A 6,113-nucleotide genomic window follows, 5' to 3' on the forward strand; every position below is an offset into this window, starting at 1 on the left:
CAGTGTATTTTGAGGAAACAGGTTGAGAGCGTACCTTATTACATCTCGATTTTTGAGCTGGTATCTAATTAGATGAAGGTTGTTGAGGATGTCCTTGATTCAAGCATAGAGTTGATTCGCGGTCTCACTGTCTTGCATTTTAATATTAAATAATGAATTAAGAAGTAGGTCATGTTTCATTACCTTTGAGTCGGGAGTTCCTTCGTGTAGCTCGATGAGCTTGCCTCAAAGCTCTTGTGCGTTCTCGTGCAGGCCGACTCGGTTGAGTTCCTCTTTGGTGAGTCTGCACTAGATTATATTCAATGCTTTGGAGTCGATTTAGGCTTTCTTTTTATCTTCAGGAATCCATCTTTCTGGATCGAGTGGTACTTTTGTTGTTTCATTTACAGAGGCCTGGTACCCTAGTCAGATGATGAACCATTGCTCAATGTCTGTCTTCAGGTAAACTTCCATCCTCTTCTTCTAGTATGAAAAATCATTCCCGTTGAAAAGAGGAGGGAAAGCGGTGCTGAATCCCTCAAGTTGGGCCATTTAATTACTAAAAAAGGAAAACTAGAAGGAGGTACTAAGACTTGGTCTTGGATTCGTAGTGCTTGAGATAGAGAAAAATTTATGACTCGAATGGTATTGCACCAATTTTGAGTAAGAACCAAATGAGAAATAATTATTTGAAATGGTAAATTTTACCAAGTCAAAGAAATTACGAAAAGTTGAAAATAAAAAAAATGGTTCCCCCGGCTTGATTGATGGTTGCACCAATTTAGAGCATAACCTTCTTTGATACCGCCTATTGGACCGAGATGCATGTGAGAAGGGGGGGGGGGGGGGGGGAATCACATGATTTTCAAAAACTCATCTTTTTTATGTTTTAAAACAAGAGTATGCAGTGGAAAAAGAAATAGACAGAATCGGAAAAAGACACGAACACAAGGATTTACTTGGTTCAGAGCCTTCTGCGACTCTTACTCCAAGACCCAAGTCCAGTGAGCCTATCGATGGGTAATTCACTAAATGCCTCTTCCAAAACCGCCAGAAGTAGTGATTGAATACAAGAGATGGGTATAGTGTAATAGCCTACACTTTCCCTTTTTAAAGTAGTAATAAAAAGGGCAACACTTAATAAAATATTACTAACAATTAAGAGTGCTCGTGTGTTGTTGCCGGTCTACCAGAGATGATCGAATGACTCGGAAGGGTAGCTTGATGGTAGACAGACTTCTATGAAGTAGCAGTAAGAAACTAGAGCAGTTGGAAAGCTGATCGGACGCGTAGAAGCTTATGTAGTAGTTGTCTCTAATGTCTTGGGTGAAACGCCCTTATAAAGGGTGTGGAAGGCGCCTTCCATAGCCTTGAAGGTTCCTCCAATATAAAAAATCTGATCCCGAATAGCCCGGTCTTTATCTGCAATAAAATTTGAATTTTATCCTGTAGAAGGCACCTTCCATGGCATTGAAGGTGACTTCCATGGCATTGAAGGTGCCTTCCATGACATTGAAGGTGCCTTCCATACCATGGAAGGCACCTCAGACACTGTTCACCCGAGGCCTTTTGTGCTCTTTTTGCCATGCAAAATATGTTACTCCAATAATACAAAGTATATCCTGCAAGATAAAGTTTAGCACAATCATAGTAAGAAGTAGTAATTAGATACTATCTCCTTGAGACTAGAATCTAGTTAGAGTCTCAATTTAGGTTTCTAAAATAGACCTAAATTGGATCGACACCTACTGTCCCTTTGAATAGGGGTGCGTCCTCACATAGTCACTCTCATCTAGTGACTTATCTCTACTTACCAAGTGTAGAGTTACCTCCAGAATCACACATCTGGATTTCAAGAATCAAACATTCCGACCTACCAGAATCGCACATCCGATCTTCTCCAATAGGGAATCACACATCTCGACCTACCAAAATCACACATTTGGTCTTCTTCAATCAAGAATCACACATCCCGGCCCTTGCTAAAATCCTTTATCCAAATTTCAACTTGTCGGGAATTGAACATCCCGATTTTCCAGAATCACACATCTAATCTTCAACCAATCATGAATCAAACATCCTGATTAGGTTTAGTCAACCCTGCATACTCGACAACAAGGTTAAACTACGACAATACCTAACTTAACTCACTTATCATTTATAAAAATCTGAATTAGACCGTTAGTGCAAATTGCACCAACACTTTCATCATCTTTCTGGTGATCCACTATCAGTACTAGTCTAGCATATGCTTCCAACTCAGACTCGGATGATGACTCGTCTCATGTTGCTTTGAGATTCTTGTATTTGGTTTTATTTGACCCTTTATCTTTCTATTTTGTCTAATTCTTTAGTTTTGGATAGTTGTCTTTTACATGACCTTCTTCATTGCAATTGTAGTATCTGATTTTCCTTTTGCCTTGAAGAAGCTTCATTGCCTGTTTCTTACCAAAGTTATTAGATTTTTTTTTGAAAACTTCCTTACCACAAAAGCTGCTTTGTATTCGTGGAGTGATGTGTTAGAATCTGGTTCGTCTTTCCTAGCTTGTAGTGCTAAGTTCTGGTTTATCTTTGTTTCATTTAAAATTCCTATACATTGAGACTCGTGTAATTCAAAAGTTGAGAATAATTATTCTAGAGTACTTATCTCTAAGTCCTTAACCTTAGTAGATGCATATTACATATTCTCTGAAAGACGTTGAGTGAGTACCAGATTGAGTCCCAATTCATTACTGATTCTCCAAGGTTATTGAATTGGGTGATTAGGTCCTTGATCTTCGCATTAAATATGTACTCTCAAATAATGAATCTTTATTTATCCAATAAATAGTACAATCATAAGATGATTGTCTTAAGACACCTCTCAGATATAATAGTTTAGAGATTAATAAAGAGGATGCAAAGCCTGTGCTAAAGGACTATATTCAAAAAAAGCAAAAGACTCTAGATCCACCATCGTCAAACATGCCACTGACCCCTTGTTGTGTGAATGGAAGTACTTCTTAGAGTCATGGCCCAAGACAAAGACACTTTCAAAGTTGGATTCTTCTTTGACATTATCCTCTTTTTTCTAAGACATCTTTATCAAATTTGTTATCATCCATCTTCATGCTCATTATGATCTGTGTCTTGATGAGATGTTTGATGAACTTCATCCTCCTCCAAGTCATTATCATTGGATCGAGTCACATGTGAGAGACACAAGGGGGGGGGGGGGGGGTGAATCACATGATTTTGAAAATCTTATCTTTTTCATTTTTAAACAAAGTACACAGCGGAAAAGAAGTAGACAAAAGTGAAAGAAGCATGAACACAAAAATTTTTACTTGATTTGGAGCCTTCGGCAGCAACTCCTACTCTAAGACCTAGGTCCTGCAGATCTATCAATGGGTAATCCACTAAAATACCTCTTTTGATACCTCCAGAAGAGGAAATCGAGTACAAAGAGATTTAGAACAAGTGCAACACACTACCCTTGTCCTTTTGCAATAATTAATTATACAAATGAAAGTTTACCAAACACTCTTTTCGAAGATGGTTAGTTTGATCTCGATGTTTGGGCAGCTTTTAGTGGTAGACGAGTGTAGCAGCGTCACAACAAAGCTGTAGTAGGAAGCCAAACAGTTTGGAAGTCCAATCGGAAGTGTAGATGTACGTATGAGTGATGTATATGATGGCTTGGGTGAGCACTCCTTTTATTAAGCATAGAAGGCGCCTTCAAAGGCCTTGAAGGCACCTCCAATGGGGCAAGTCTGATCTTGAATAGCCCGATCCTTATCTTTGATGAAATCTTAACTTTATCCTATGGAAAGCACCTTTCATGCACTGAAGGCACCTTCTATGAACAGTTCCAAGGCGCCTTCCATCCCCTGGAAGACACCTCAGGTACTGTTCATCCGAGACTTTTTGTGCTCTTCTTGCCCTGCAAAGTATGTTAGTCCAATAAATCAAATAATAACCTATAAGACAAGTTGTAGCATAATAATACTGAGTAATAATTAGACCCTGTCTCCCCGAGACCAAGATCTAGTCAAGGTATCAGTTTAGGGATTCGAAATGGACCTAGACTGGACTGACACCTACTGCCCCTCAACCAAGATGCACCCTCACCGAGTCACTCTCCTCCAGTGACTTGCCTTTGTTGGTGCAATCGACCTCTAGGGTTTTAATGTTTGACAATATACCTAAGTTTGGTCAATTTGACCAAGGGTTGATCCAAACAGGACTTGATGTTTGGGAGAGAGAAGTCTAGTCAGGACTAGATGACTAGCAAAGATAAGTCCTAACCAAAGGTTAGGCAAAGCGGAAGTCCTCATGAGTGAAGCCGGGCCCTAGTGAGTGAAGCTAGGTAGTGGAAGTTCCGGTGAGTGAAACCAGGCCCTAGTGAGTGAAGTTAGGTGGTGGAAGTTCTGGTGAGTGAAGTCAGGCTCTAGTGAGTGAAGTCAGGCCCTAGTGAGTCAAGGTAGGTGGTGGAAGTTCTAGTAAGTAAGTCGGGCCCTAGTGAGTACAACTAGGTGGAGGAAGTCCTGGTGAGTGAAGCCAGGCAATGGAAGTCCTATTGAGTGAAGCTAGACAACCCTAGGGAGAAATAACCCTATGTTATAATTAAATTCTGTTAACACTTATCTTACCATTTTATCTATTGTGCTAACTCAATGTTGCAGGGAAGTCTAGCTAGGTCAACGGGCCAACTAGACAGCTGGCATGAAGTCAAGACAGATCGACGGGCTGACCGGATGTCTGGCAAAAAGTAAGCAAACGTAAGTCATTGGAGGGGAGTGACTTGGTGAGGGCGCGTTCCCCGTTTGAGTGAACTATAGGTGTCGATCCAACTTAGATCCATTTTGAAAATCTAAGTTGAGATTGTGACTAGATTCTGGTCTCGAGGAGACAGAATCTAATTGCTACTCTGTTTATATATATATATATATATATATTTGTGCTAACTTTTATTTTACAGGGTAGTATAATGTTTATTGCCTTGCACTAATCTTTTTCTTGCAGGAAAAACCTTTTGCTGGAAAAGGGGTCTGGGCGCCTGGAGCTGGTCGGAGCACCCGAAAGGGATCCAGGAGCCCGAAATGCAAAAGTTTATCTTGTCGCCATGTCACGCCCAGGGGGAGTCCCTGTCCGAAGAAATTTCGGCAACACCTCCCCTGTACGGGTGACAATCTGAAGCATTTCTACAGACATAATATACATCAGCCACAGGCGGCTGGAATATACACACAACCACGCAGTTTATAATATAGCCTACTCGGCTGATACAATAAAAACACAACCACGCAGTTATATGTAAAGCAGCCCACTCGACTGTACCAAAACCAAAATACAACGGAAAATGACTGAAACCAAATACAAACCAAACACAAAACTGCTAGCCGGCTAGGCTTACACAACCAACAACCAATACAAAATATCACATAACAACTTCAAAACTCCAGAAACAAAATCGGAGCACAAACTAAACACACTGACACATAAAACAAACAAAACATAAATGAAACCGATAAATCTTCAGAGGTGACGTGGGAACCAGTAGACAGGATACTCCAAGCGACATCATAAACAACCTGGTACCTGAAAAAGATAGTGTCCACGGGGGTGAGTTCAACAACTCAGCGAATACCAATAGACATGCCTAGTAAGATATATCTAACAGCAATAAACATGGAATACAGCTTCCTAATCATATATAGGAAATATGCAAAACTGAAAGGTAACTGAGGAAGCTGTACTCACCAGGAACTCCTATCCAGAACAAAAGGGTCGTCAAACCAGATACACAATATGCCTCCTGTATGCATGTCAAACAAATGCATCCACCAAAATGCAGCATATAAGTGCAGCAAACACAAGCAAATAAATGTAATAAATGCATATGGTGCCAATGACATGGTCACCCCTGATGCCAATCAGTTATCTCACACACAATGGTGAGACTGAGTGGGTAGGGCTGTGACAACCGTGCACTCTGACGTCACTGCTCCTGATGAGTGACCGAGTGGACGGGATGCTGTCGGAGTACACACATACTCCTACCCTAAATCATAGATGGGGGAGCGCAATGCTCTCATCTCCCGGTACACCATGACGGGGAGGGGTCCCTGACGTGCTACCACGTTGCATCACAC

This window comes from Zingiber officinale, chromosome 8A (genome assembly GCF_018446385.1).
Source record: "Zingiber officinale cultivar Zhangliang chromosome 8A, Zo_v1.1, whole genome shotgun sequence".
Lineage (NCBI taxonomy): Eukaryota > Viridiplantae > Streptophyta > Magnoliopsida > Zingiberales > Zingiberaceae > Zingiber > Zingiber officinale.